Below are 14,386 nucleotides of genomic sequence, written 5' to 3'. Positions count from 1 at the left end.
ATTGTGAGGTATTTTTTTGATGCTTCTACCTCCATTTGCAGATACGCCTGGGCCAGATCAATCTTAGTGAAGCGTTTCCCTCCAGATAGCGAGGCGAAAATATCTTCAATCCGCGGAAGTGGATATTGTACGGTGTGAAGGACCGGGTTCACTGTTACCTTAAAGTCCCCACAGATGCGAACCTTCCTTGGTTCCCCAGGCGTGCTGCTCAACGACTTTTTCATCACAGGGACGATGGGTGTAGCCCACTCGCTCCAGTCTACCTTGGACAGTACACCTGAACGTTCCAGACTCTCCAGCTCTGCTTCGACGGCTGGGCGGATCGCATAAGGTACCGGTCTGGCCTTAAAAAATTTTGGCCTTGCGTTTTCTTCAATTTTAATCGTCGCTGTCATGCCTTTTAGTGTTCCGAGTCCTTGCTGGAACACTTCTTTCGCGTCAGTTAGGATCTTTGACAGTCACCCAGGTGTGACGTCGTCATCCTTTTTGTCAGCCACAGTCAGTGCCTGTATGGAATGCCAATCCAGTTGTATTTTCCGGATCCATTCACGTCCCAGTAATGGTGGTCCTCCATCTTGCAATACATACAGGTCTAGTTTTGGTGTTTCCTTACCGTTATATATAACGGTCACCCTTATTTTTCCTTTGGGGTAGACTTTTTGCCCCGTGTACGTCTTCAAAATAATTTTTGTGTCTCTCAAGGGTATGTGTGAGAATAGCCGCTCCGTAGTCCCGTCGGTTTATGACTGTTAGGGCTGATCCTGTGTCCAATTCCATCTTTACCTGGACTCCTGCTATCTTGAGTGTGACCCAAACGGTTCGGTGATCCTCCGTTGTGATCACATTATGTAGTTTCAGACAACTCAGTTCCCTGCTTTCGGAGTCGTTATCACTCTTTTGTTCGTCTGAACTATTCTCCGTCATCTTATGTACCTTCTGGTACTTTCCTTTGGTAGGTTTCTTATTGCTGGTTTTCTTTCCCGACCTGCAGACTCGTGCTATGTGTCCTACTTTTCCACACTGTCTGCACACTTTGTCTTTGAACCAGCAATCATTCTGGTCGTGTGTTGTTCTGCCGCAGCGATAGCACTTCTCTGTTCCATATGACATTTCGTTTGTGCCATATTCTTGCGGTCTCTGTTGTATCTCTGCAGCGCCCCGTGCTGCTGCTTCATATGATACCGCAATGCTGAAAGCCTTGTCCAGCGTAAGGTCCTTTTCAGATAAAAGCCGTTTCTGGGTTCCTTCACTTTGAAGCCCACACACAAACTTTTCCCTTAAGGTATCTGCCAGTCCCGCTCCAAACTGGCAGTGTTTCGATAGTTTGTGCAGTTCTATTAAATAATCAGTATTGCTTTCATCCTTATGCTGGTTCCGTTTGTGAAACTTGAATCTTTCTGCTATCAGCAGCGGCGTGGGGTTTAAATGTTCCTTTTAGTATCGTTACTATGTCTTCAAAACTCTTTTCCATTGGCTTCGTTGGGGTTACTAGATTTCGTAATAAACCATACGTCTTTGCACCCATTAAATTTAACAATACCGACGCTTTCTTGTCATCTGACACCCCATTTGCCTTGCAGTACACCTCTATTCGTTCGACATATGTAGTCCAATCTTCGACTTCATTGTCAAATGCGGTGATACTGCCACTCTTCGGCATTTTGGGTGTGGTTTAAAATGGCGTCTCCCAATGGCTTAAAATGGCGTCTCCCGCGCTTTCCTTCCTCCCCCGCTGCTGCCAACGCCGCTCCCGGCGGTTCTCGTGGCAATGGTGGCGCCCTGTAGGTTTCGCGCGCTTCTCCTGCGTTGCTGCCAACGCCGCTCTCGGCGGTCCTCGTGGCAATTGCGGCACCTCGCGGGTTTCTGCGCGTCTCTCCCTCTCTCCGGCGCTGCTCGGCCCCTGAACACCGGCTGCGCTCTGCCCTCTCTCCCCTGTCGACGCTGCTCGGCCCTTTGCTGTGCCGCTCGGTCGGGCTCTAGCCCGCCGCTGTCCGGGAAGGGTCTGCGCACTACCTGTTGCCAGCCCGTTTCGCTGGACCACCTCGACTGGAAAGCCAAGCCTGGCTCTCGACAGCCTCCCCCGCAATTCTCGAGCCTCTGCTGGATGACTGGGCGGTTGCCCGTGGTCAACGCCCGAGTCTCTGGCCTTGACCTCCAATCCATTGATCTCCAGGAGCGAATCCCCGGGAGGTGATGCAGAGTTGCAGGTAGGTTCGAACCTGCCTCGTCGCCAATGTTACGTCCGTGTATAATCAGACACAGACTGCGGAGAACGGTACAACGGTGTTTACTCAACGTGGCTCACACTGCAACTGATCTGTACAGATTACTACTCAGTGTTATATACAGGTGTGGTCACTGTCGGTACTGCAGTATACATGAGCTGTAAAACATAGTTCCCCCCCTTAAAGGTATATACAGTACAGAAAATGTCTCTAAAGTGATTGCTAAGCTTTTGGTAACATCCTAATCACTTCCTTCCTGGATTGTCCCAGTTTTCATTGCCCCTATGTTGGAAGTACCACGGGGCTCTTTTTTTATGTTGAAGGTGCTACATAAGTTGAAGTCGTTTTGTTTGTTTCTAAATATATCTGAGTATCGTCATAAAAGTAACTAGCTCCCCTAATGGCATAGGAGGTTAGCCAAATCATGCAAACCAGGGAGATCCCAGCTTCTACCTGTGGTTTCTTCTTGTCTGATAGCTGGAGTGGTAATAGGTGTATTGAATTCAGTTGTAAAGACACTATTGATGCCCAGGCTGAGATCAGTTGATCCATATTGAATTGATGGCCCGGATGGTGCTCGCCACTGACCTTGAAGAAAGCTGCCCACAAAGATCTAGCGATCTCTGTGATGTGGATTTCACCTCTCCTGACGTTAATTTGATTCTGGCGCCAAGTCTAGGGGATCTCCAGCATCTAGCAACAGTGATGTCATCAAGCTGGTTAAGCAGCCAGTCACATTGAAGAATTCTTGCACAGCAAACCAGGAAGTAAAATGCACTGATTGCCCTTCACTTTTTAATCATTTTACAGAGAGCGAAATAAAGATTGGGACATACACATGGGATTAAGGTGGAAGCTGAAGTATCATAAACAAACTTAAAACAAAATTATTATATTAAAGACGGTAGAATTTTTATCATAATGGAAAAATTTGACATTCCACAAAATTAGTTTTTCAGGGCCAGTACAGTTGTTTAGCAGTAGTTATGACTCAGTATGCCGTTAAAACCTGGTTACACCTCATTGAACAAGGCTTAACTTTTTCAGGGGTTTTTAACAGCAATATTACAGCGTAAAAGGAGAAGTTCTCCTCCATTCAGTGATTTCAATTGATTGCCGGCTGCGGAGAGTTCAACCCCGCGCCCTGTGGTGGAGCAGAGAATGACTGACAGCAACCTCTGGATTTCCGCGTTTAACTGCGCATGTGCAGACACCAGAAGTTGCTGTCAGTTTCACAGTTGTAATGACGGCGAACTCTGACAGTTTCGCTGTCATTACAACCGTAAATTCCACGCTGATATATCTTCCATATATAAAGCATGATGTTTGCTGAAAGTACGGTAGAAAAACATCGACTTTTATTTATAAAGCTTCCTATAGCTTGCAACATTGTGCTATATATTTCTTTTCAGAAATAAGCTTTTGTTTAATTTACAAAAATACAAAACAGAAGGTGGAGAATACTTGAGCTTTTTTGAGTTCATTAGAAAATTAAGCCTATAATTTGTGATAATGAAGAACTGATGAAAACAAACATTTACTCTCTCGCTATCCTTGCACATTTTAAAGGTAAAGAGGAAACATAGAAAATAAGTGATTATTTTCAAATTAAGCTTATTTATTGCTTGTTCACTGTCCATTGTGTTTATTTAATTCAGCGTTTAACTCTTCTGTCAGGGTATTGTGCTGAACGCTAGTAATAAAATGATGCAAGTAGAGGATATAGACACACACATATATCCTTGCATGTGTATCCAACTCACGTACACAGGTTTTAAATTGATTGAAAATTCTGCTTACTTTTCACTTCACTTAGCTCAACCTCAGGGCAAATCTCTCAGTATTCACAATTCATTTGAGCTAACTTTGCAAATTTTCAATCCTGTTATTGATCTTTCAAACTTTTATACATTTTCTATCCCTTTCTTACTCACTTTTTTTTTCTTCCTAGTTGAAGTGTCTTTCAACTGGGAGGTAAGTGAATAAGGAGCAGACTTCTGCACTTACGTCCATTGTCTGTGACTATCTCGCCTGTCTGGTGTCAGGCGAGATAGTCATGTCTTTGTTTTTGCTTCCTTCTAAATAAGATGGTCTATTGCAAAGTGTCCCAATTACCAGTCAAGTTCAGAATTATTAAAAAATTCATTGTTGCTGCTTCTTTGGCCGGAATTTTAACAGGAAAGAGTGAGTAGGTTTGGAAGTGGGTGGGTGGTTAAATGCGCTGAAGCCTGCTTCAACCCGCCAGCTTCCTTATTTCACTCAAGCGCATTCGGCTGTGAGTGGAAAAACCCCCTTGGGAGAGGTGGGTTACCAATTTAAAGCAATTAAGAGCTAGTTAAGCGGCTATTAAGAGCCTTTTTACATGGGTTTTCAAGTTTAACTGTGTGCGTACGGGATTCTCAGGCTTTCAGGACCTCGCCAGTGAAAGCAAGACGAGAGCACAGCGGCAATTGAGGGGGCTGAACAAATGACAGGCAAATAATGGCATAAGTACTGAGACCTCACACCTGCTTCCTTGCCTAAGTGAGAGGCTTTTGCTCACTGCACTTGTTCTGAGAGTTTGCTTTCAGTACTTCGCAGGTGATTTCTACAACTTTGGAAGTCATTCTCACTGCTTTGGGGTCACTCTCACCTACATTGGAGGATTGTGTGTCTGATCTGCACTTTACATCTGTCATATATCAGATCAGCATGGGTGTCACTCCTGCTGTTTCACCTTGGACCTCAGATGATGACCAAGATGAGCACCAGCAAGAGCAGCAGCAGCCTTCTCCTCACCGACCTGCCGCTCCACAGGAGAGAGGGGATGAGTACAAGGGTGCAGCTTGCAGGAGGCGATATCCGCAACACTGGGTATATAGCCAAAGGATCAACTTCCTGGACATAACCTGAGCCTCCTGAGGCACTGGTGTTTAGTTATCGTGTCATGTCGTGACAGACATTTGCACCTTGCTGGAAGAAGACCTGCTGCCAAGTGGACCTGGTGGACATGCCTTACCAGTGGCTGTCAAAGTGACCTCCACTTCTTCGCCTCATGCTCCTTCCAGGAATCTGCAGGAGACATTTGCAGGATCTTGCAGTCAGCCACCCAATAATGCATCACCCAGGTGACCAATGCCATGTTTGACAAGTCAGGCACTTATGTACACTTTGCCACTGATGAAGCCAGTCAGAATGAGCGAGCGCTCGGCTTTGTGACTCTGGCTAACTTCCCACAGGTGCAGAGCATCATTGACTGCACATGTGGCAATCAAGGTACCCCCAGATCACGAGGAGTGTTTGTGAACCATAAGGGCTTCGACATGTGCAGCTTGTCTGCAACCACAAAAAGATCATCATGCATGTGTGCGGCAGTTTTCCAGGAAGCTGCCATGATTCATTCATCCTGCACCAGTCCACCCTCAGCTCTTCGCACCTCCAACCAGACTTACTGGCTGTAAAAGACGAGACGAGGGGTATCCAGTGAAGACGTGGCTGGTGCCACCCTTGAGGAGGCCAAGCAATGAGACCGAAGAGCGCTACAGTCAAAGCCAAATGATGACGAGATGTGTAATAGAGCAAGCAATCAGGCTGCTGAAGATGCGCTTCAGATGTCTGGACAGATGTGGAGGAGCCCTTCAATATGCACCAGCCAGGGTCTCCTGAATGATCGTAGTGTGCTGCGCTCTGCACAATACAGTGCAGCAGTGAGGATTGGAGCTGCAGAAGGAGCAAGGTGCAGAGTGCACAGCCGCTTTGGTGGAGGAGGAACAGGAGGAGGAATTTGATGTGGGCATGGCACCAGCAGCGGCGCATTGTTGCCCGAGATGGCCACGTAATGGCTTGATTTAATTAGGTTGCACCAGTGCACCCATCTGGCATCCAGATACTGTACCCATTTCACTGCACCCCCCAGCCACAAAGCAGTCATACAATGACCAAACTATTCCTTTCATAGACACCCATTGCTCGCAGTCAAGTAATGTCTTACCATTCATTACAAGTGACGAGGCCACTTGCCAGGCAGCAGGCACAGATGGGCAAGATGGGAAAGTGTTGCAAAGAAATAATTTTATGTGCCTCAAAATCTAAATATAACCTTCACAGTGCAACATTGGTTAACACACCCATGCGCATATGATTGTGCAACTAGAATTCTTTTCATCTTCCACTTCTACGTCGTGAAAATCCCATGGCATCAGCAGAGGTAGAGGCAGGCTGCTCACTTCCCTGTTCTGACTGCTCAGATGCTCTTGGCCGACGTCCTCTGGATTTTGGAGCCCGTGAGGGCCCCGCCAAAGACTGCTCCACCTGCACCTGTGCAGGGGCAGACTCGGCCATCGGGACAGGAGGCAGCACGTAGGGCTCTTACTGAGGGGAGGGCAACGGATGAGAGGTGGAAGTGCTTTGAGTAGAGCCCCCACTTCTGTGTCCCCTTTCGCCATCATCCCTCTCATGGCCCACCGCACTTCCCTGCTAGCAATGAGCTGGGGAGCACTTTGCTGCACATCACTGGGGCAATGAATGGCCAAGTCTAGGTTTTTATCCATCCTGGTTAAGGTGGCATTCAGAGTGTGCAAGCTGTTGGTGAGGGCCAGCATGCACTCATTTGACTGCTACGTTTGATGTTCCATGCAGGAGGCCACCCTTTCCATGGACGAACATGTCATCGCCATGGCCTGCAACATCATGCCAGTCATGCTTGAGAGGGACTCCTCCATTCTCTCTGCAAGTGTGCACAACGCGGCTGGAATTCTGTCAGAGCTTCACGCAGTTTTTGCTGCGTCTCCAGAATCATTCTCTTTGTCGACGGCACCTGAGGTTCAGCATCTGCGCCCAGCTGAGCAGAGCTGGGAGTGTCCTGCGCCCTCCAACGAGAATTCTCCACTGCTGTCCCTGTCCCCAGCAACTGCTCTTGCTCACGTGATCTGTGAGACACCAGATGACAACACAACTATCTGACTTAATGGTCCCATTAAAGTGTGTATATCTGCGCTGGTGCATGGTGTGCATGCGTCCTGTGATGGTGCACCCTCAGAGTTGGCAACCTCCTCCGAGGAGTCTCCTTTCTCCACTGGCTGTTGGACACTTGATGGGCCTGTGGGAGACTAAAGACATGAATTAGAACTGTCATGGTAATGTTTTAAGTGCATGTTATGCACAGGATCATGTTTTACTGGCTGCTGACATCAAGTCAACATGAGTGACTGTTGTGTGCCATGTGGCTGTGTGATATTTAATTCTGTCACCAGGTTAGCTGGGAGCTCCCCATCTTTCCATCTCCCACCGTCATCAACGTGAATACTCCACTTGGCTCCAGTGCCGCCGCTTCTGCAGCAGTCAGCGTGGCACTGGCTGGAGGGCCACCTCTGGTTCTCTGCCTCTCCCTGGTGTTCTGTGCTCTCTTCTCTTGCAAGGAGAGAAACGAGACTTTGAGTGAGAGTCATGGAATGATTGTGTAATGGATGGATGAGAGTCGTGGAATGAGTGGGACGGATGGATGGGCAACATCTGTAGAGGGTAGCTGAGGGAGAGGCGTGACATTGCATTAAGATGACGATGAGTGTCAGGGGTGGATGGTCAGATGGGAATGTGACAGAGAGACGGTTGCACCTGCAGGGTATGCTGGCATGAGGAGTGATGTGTAGGAGTAGGCTTGGGAAGACAGAGTGAGGGGGTTGGAGTGACACGCAGATCAGGATGTAGTTGAATGTGGCATTGTACTCTCCTGACCTCACGAGGTCATTAAATTTCTTCCTGCATTGAATCCATGACTGTGCCACCACACTCCTGCTGCTCCACCCCCCCTGCAATCTTCAGCCGTGCTGTCTTGGTATCTGAAGATGGCTTCTTCCTCCCGTCAGCAGGGAATAATACCTCCCTGCGGGCCCTAACACCTTGCAGCAGGAGGTGCAAGGAGGATCCACTGAAGCAAGGGGCAGCTTTTGAATGATGCGACTCCATTTTTTGTCTCCAAGCAATGTTTTTCCAACCTCCACAAACCTTCGACTGTCCTCTTTGCAGTGTTCCTTTAAATACCTCCGCTGAATTGGACCTATGCGTGACGTCATCATGCTCGCTCGTGATAATTGGTCGGGAAGCCTGGAAGTCAGATGCAAATTCAGTGGCTTTGTTAAAAACATGATGCTGAAACTTTTGGGTTCCCCATGCAATCCAGGGCGTCATTAGGTAAAAATTCTGGTCTTTGGGGCTACCTTCACCGGGACGCTAATTTTAGCGCCATGAAAAAGTTAGCACCCCCGCAGCCAATTTTCACAGGTAGTGCCCCGAGAGGGAGGAGGGACGCTACTGGAAGCACCCCGCGTCCCTCTTGGGGTGCTGCGAGCCAATATCGTGGCGCTGCGGCATGTCGCGCCGCGGTACTACAGGCCTTCCTCCCCTTATTAAAGGGGAGGGGCCTGGCGCAGCGCGTCCCAGCGCCCAGCTGTACCACCAGGGATCGGGAGTGCTGGCAGCTCACGGAGAGCAGCTGGCACCCCGCGGGGGGGCTTCACGGGGGCCGGGGACAGCAACGGGGGCAGGTGCTGGCAGGCGGCCAGCAACAAAAATGGCCGCCTGCCACCTCCCCTTTAACTAGCGCTGCCCCGGCTGCGGGTAGGCCCCCTCCCCCCCCCCCCCCCCCACCCCGGCGGACATGGCGTCCGGCGGTAAGTCGGGGGGGGGCGGGGAGGGGCGCCACCCAATATTACAGCCGCGGTGCGAGCGGGGTGCTGCGCACGGCGGTGGCATAATCGCCAGCGGCGCTAACAGTTAGCGCCACCGATAACCTCCTGCTGTATTTTAGCCCCCTTTATGTTTTAGGTGGTCTGATTGGATTCACTCCTTACCATGGCAGGGCTGTGTACTCTTAACTGCTAAGTCATTGAATTAGTACGTAGATGCATTTGTTCTATCACATGCCATAGGTAAGGTATGCATTTGCAGCTAGGGAAATCATAATGATGTATTTCTTTGCCATCCAGAGCCCACATGACCTTTGGTTACTGCAAAAACACTCCTTTTCTTCGGTCCCTTTTCTGCTTCTGTCAGCATTAGTTGCAGTTACATCTTGCCTTACTGAAAGGAGGTAAAATTCTGGAAAAATTGATTCTTAGTTTTATTTTGTGACATTTTCTCAGTATCTGTCCGTTTTGGAGTTTTTCTGATTGATTTTATGCCCACATCTGCTCTGCTGGTCTCTGTTATCTACAGTGCTGGCAATCTAGTACAGCTAATCCCATTAATTTAGCGGCTGTATTGTCTCCTGCATGACCAAAATGTTTTCCTTTAACGAATTCTGCCAACTTTTTCCTGAAAAGGCAACAAAACCATCATGTGAGAGATTGAGAAGTATTATTATTAAAAATGCTGATGCAGGGTCTGAGCACAGAAAGGACAAGACAAAGGAGAAGGGCAAGGAACTCAAATCATCCACTTCCAAAGAGCACTCGTACTCGCCTTGTAGCAAACCGAGCAGCAAGGACATTCCTAATGAGACCAACATTGCATTTAGGGATCATCTTGAAGCACTGCAACTACTGTTTCCTCAGTATTCACATTTAGATTAAACCATACTTCCAAAAGTAACTATCTTGACATTTAATACCAGTATCTGGGAGGAGACTTGAAATTACTGGAATTTGACAGCCCTTTGCATTGTTTCCCAAAATTGAATTCTAATTAGTAGCGGACATTATATCGGTGCCAGATTTCCACCCCCAACCTCCACCCAAAGCTCTCAAAATCTCAGAGGGCCCTTATGCAGCAGTATTGTCTGTATTTATGAGGAGGGGTTGACAAAGACACTAGGAACGGAATTTTAATTTGGAGGCAGGAAGGGGGCAGGGGCTGCAGTGCGGTCGGGAAACCTGGGAGAATGGGTTTCCCTCGGGGCCCTGCCAAGTTTAATGGCCGGGCCTGATTAACATTTTGAATCTCAGTTTCCTGCCTGCAGCCAGCCAGATGGAGAGGCTGGCTCGCCGTCGGGCGGGTAGGCCTGTGGCACTAGGCCACAGAGAGGAGGGAGGGATCTTTTTGGGGGGTGTGAGGGCGGGGGTCGGAAGGTCAGAGACCTTCGCAGGGAGTTGGGGGCCGGAGGATCTTCGGAGGGGTCGGGGGCCGGAGGATCTTCGGAGGGGTCGGGGGCCGGAGGATCTTCGGAGGGGTCGGGGGCCGGAGGATCTTCGGAGGGGTCGGGGGCCGGAGGATCTTCGGAGGGGTCGGGGGCCGGAGGATCTTCGGAGGGGTCGGGGGCTGGAGATCTTCGGAGGGGTCGGGGGCTGGAGGATCTTCGGAGGGGTCGGGGGCTGGAGATCTTCGGAGGGGTCGGGGGCTGGAGGATCTTCGGTGGGGTCGGGGGCTGGAGGATCTTCGGCGGGGTCGGGGGCTGGAGATCTTCGGAGGGGTCGGGGGCTGGAGGATCTTCGGCGGGGTCGGGAGGATCTGCGGAGGGGTCGGGGGTTGGAGATCTTCAGCAGGGTCTGGGGCTGGAGGATTTTCGGAGGGGTCGGGGGCTGGAGGATCTTCGGAGGGGTTGGCGATCTTCGGTGGGGTCGGGGGCTGGAGGATCTTCAGGGTCGGGGGCTGGTGATCTTTGGTGGGGTCGGGGGCTGGAGGATCTTCGGAGGGGTCGGGGGCTGGAGGATCTTTGGTGGGGTCGGGGGCTGGAGGATCTTCAGCGGGGTCGGGGGCTGGAGGATCTTTGTAGGGGTCGGGGGCTGGCGATCTTCGGAGGGGTCGGGGGCTGGAGGATCTTCGGAGGGGTCGGGGGCTGGAGGATCTTTGTAGGGGTCGGGGGCTGGCGATCTTTGTAGGGGTCGGGGGGCTGGCGATCTTTGTAGGGGTCGGGGGGCTGGCGATCTTCGGAGGGGTCGGGGGCTGGAGGATCTTTGTAGGGGTCGGGGGCTGGCGATCTTTGTAGGGGTCAGGGGGCTGGCGATCTTTGTAGGGGTCGGGGGGCTGGCGATCTTTGTAGGGGTCGGGGGGCTGGCGATCTTCGGAGGGGTCGGGGGCTGGCGATCTTTGTAGGGGTCGGGGGGCTGGCGATCTTTGTAGGGGTCGGGGGGCTGGCGATCTTTGTAGGGGTCGGGGGGCTGGCGATCTTTGTTGGGGTCGGGAGGCTGGCGATCTTCGGAGGGGTCGGGGGCTGGAGATCTTCAGCAGGGTCTGGGGCTGGAGATCGAGGGCTGCAAATTGGATGTCAGAGTGGGGGAGTTTGGGGCTGGAGGTCGAAAGGCCAGAAGGGAATTGGAGATTGAATCCTGCGAGCGGGTTGGCTGCCCCCACCCACCCAATCCATCTCCTTTAAAACCGTTAGTGGGTAGGTTGGGGGTCAGGATTCAGATTTTTAACTCTTTAACCTCCCACCCAACCCCAACCCACCTGTTTTTGGGGGTTAAAATTCCACCCTAGGTTTCCCAAATTCTGCCAACCAGAACAGCTGAAGATTCAACTGCATTCATGGTTAAAGTGTTTTCAGGTCTTATACAATTTACCAGTGGTCCTGGTTGTTTTCTACTTGTCCAATCATTACATTGGGATTCAGTGAAGGAGTGTCTTCTTCTTCTTAGCAGTCCCTCAGAGCCAAGGATGACTTGCTTCCACACTAAAAATGAGTTCTCGGGTGACTGCTGAGTCCAATGCGGGACCTACAGTCTCTGTCACAGGTGGGGCAGACGGTGGTTGAAGCGGCGGGTGGGTGGGTGGGGCGCTTGGGTTGACGTGCGCTCCTTCCGCTGTTTGCGCTTGGCTTCCGCTTGCTCCTGGCGAAGAGACTCGAGGTGTTCGGCGCCTTCTCGGATACTTCTCCTCCACTTTGTGCGGTCTTGGGCCAGGGATTCCCAGGTGTCGGTGGGGATGTTGCACTTTTTCAAGGAGGCTTTGAGGGTGTCCTTGAAGCATTTCCTCTGCCCACCTGGGGCTCTCTTGCCGTGTCGGAGCTCTGAGTAGAGCGATTGTTTTGGGAGTCTCCTATCGGGCATGCGGACGATGTGACCCGTCCATCGGAGCTGATCGAGTGTGGTCAAAGCTTCAATACTGGGGATGTTGGCCTGAGGCAAGAACACTGACGTGGTGCGCCTATCCTGCCGATGGATTTGCAGGATCTTGCGGAGGCAGCATTGGTGGTACCGGTCCAGTGCTTTCAGCGCCTGCTGTGCATGGTCCATGAATTTACCTGGTGGCCCGGGAGGTTTGTAGGTTCGCCCTCCTGGGCCTCTCCAGATACCCACGGGTAGAGGCCCACATATCCCAGGGACGCTTGCGGTTCACGAACGCCCCTGAGATCACGTGGGCCAGCCCAACCAATAAAAGAAGGGAATCCCCATAAGAGTGAATGGGGATCACTTTAAAAAATACATGAACACATGAAATAAAAACATTTTTAAATTACACATTTTAAATGAATTAAAATGCCATTTAATTAAATATTTTAAACAAAAATGTATTTTTTTGAGAAAAAATTATATGTTTTAACGGGGTAAAAATAAACTTACTTATTGGACAGGGTTTTTAAAGTATAAATGAGTGATAACATTTTATTTTTCTATTTTTTAAAACTCTTATGCGGGTAAAGGCAGGACTTACGCCTGCTTTTACCAGGCGTAAGAATTTCACGGCATTCAGTGGGCGGAAGTTGGGTACAGGAAACTTTGTGTTATCCAGAGGCTAAGTGTCCGGCAAGCTCGAGCCACCGGCAAAAATTAAGAGCCGTTTTGTTAGGTTTTTTTTCTTCTCGTGGCTTTTTTTTTTCAACAGTCAGGCTCTGGAAAGTCTCTCTGAAGCTGTTGCTAAGCTACAGAGACACTTCCAAGGTACGGGCCGACTGTTTAGAAGTTGTTGCTAAGCAACAGTGTTTGTTGTCAGATACGGAGATGGGGTTACGGGGATAGGGCTTGGGTGGGATGGCTGTCGGTGTAGGGACCGGGTGCTAGGGTTTGGATGATCAGCCATGATCTCGTTGAATGGCGGAGCAGGCTCGAAGGGCCGAATGGCCTACTCCTATCTTCTATGTTTAAAGTTCCGTATGCTTCAACATTAACGCTGGTGTGTCCGGCAGTTTTGAGGGAACGGCAGCAGCTCGGTCCCGTCGATGCCGGATAGCACAAAGTTTCCTGTAAATAGCGCAACTCTCCACCCGCAGAGGCCGTTTTCCCGGGGATGCGGAGACAGATCGCAAGTTCTGGGTTTTCGTGCATGCACTTCGCATGCTTAAACCCGGAACTTGAGTGGCCTCTACGGGCGTGTGCGCACCTCGTATGCACCCTTGGGGGTCGCAAATTACAGCCCATTACTTTTTCCTAAAACTTAATATTCAGTGTGGAAAAGATGCAAGTTGACAATGTTGTCAGTAATGCTTTGTATCTTCTGGAGATTAATTCTGTTTGTCCTGTGAGGTACCATTGCAACATGCACCAGTGTTCTATGGAGTAGACGAATGAAGAAAAAAGGTGGATTATTAATCTTTAGGTGCAAGATTCATCATTCTTAGAATTAAAGTATTCTCCCTGTACTATAATTCAGTTTCTCCTTTCTTACAGGTTGGTCTATTATTATTCTTGGCTGACTATAGCTCTTCAGTTGTGATGTATTTCTAGGTGACTTTTGCCTGTAATTTTGTTTAGACAATATATTAATCTGTACAGGTGAGGGGAAAAGCCCCTTCATTTACCTGCCAATGGCAATGCCACTAGGGGCTCATCTTGGGCGACTTCCATTGGCAAGGGTGGGGGGGGGGGGGCGGGGGAGAGAGTGGTGTTTGCCCTTCCTTCCTTCTCCCTCTTTGTGCCGCCCCCCCCCCCCCCAAAAAAAACCCAAAACAACACAGAGCTGCCCCCTTAAAAAGAGGGTCATAGTTACATTTTTAACTTTAAAAAAATCTTCCTTTCTTTGGGGACCTCATCACTACCAGTGGTTGGGTAAGTAGGCTTGGTTTGACTAACTATATGCTTGGTTCCTCTAAAGGCCAGGCGTGTGGGAACTCCTGATGCAGGTTGTCCACGCGCCCAACAGGCCACACAGGACACTTGACCGAGGGCCAGGACCCACTGTATCCAGTTCCTAGCTGAGTTTCTAGTTGTTCCAGTGGAGTCCTCTGAAGTTATGGTGGCAGTTTATTGGAATGCCTGAAGATTTTCAGGGCCACTGTTCTAATCCACTATAGTTCCTCATCAGTTATTTTTATA

General features: G+C 50.0%; 1 protein-coding gene across 5 annotated transcripts in view; it reads left to right on the top strand.

The window, feature by feature from the left end:
* The window catches only part of rps6kc1 (ribosomal protein S6 kinase B1), a 174,146-nt gene that overhangs the window by 117,263 nt on the left and 42,497 nt on the right, over positions 1-14,386 (top strand). The window lies entirely within an intron of this gene.

Source organism: Somniosus microcephalus, chromosome 3 (assembly GCF_052327205.1).
Source record: "Somniosus microcephalus isolate GS21.2 chromosome 3, FLI_Smic_1.0, whole genome shotgun sequence".
Classification (NCBI taxonomy): domain Eukaryota; kingdom Metazoa; phylum Chordata; class Chondrichthyes; order Squaliformes; family Somniosidae; genus Somniosus; species Somniosus microcephalus.
Note: the sequence above shows the minus strand (reverse complement) of the source record. Positions and strands in the feature narration are given on the sequence as shown.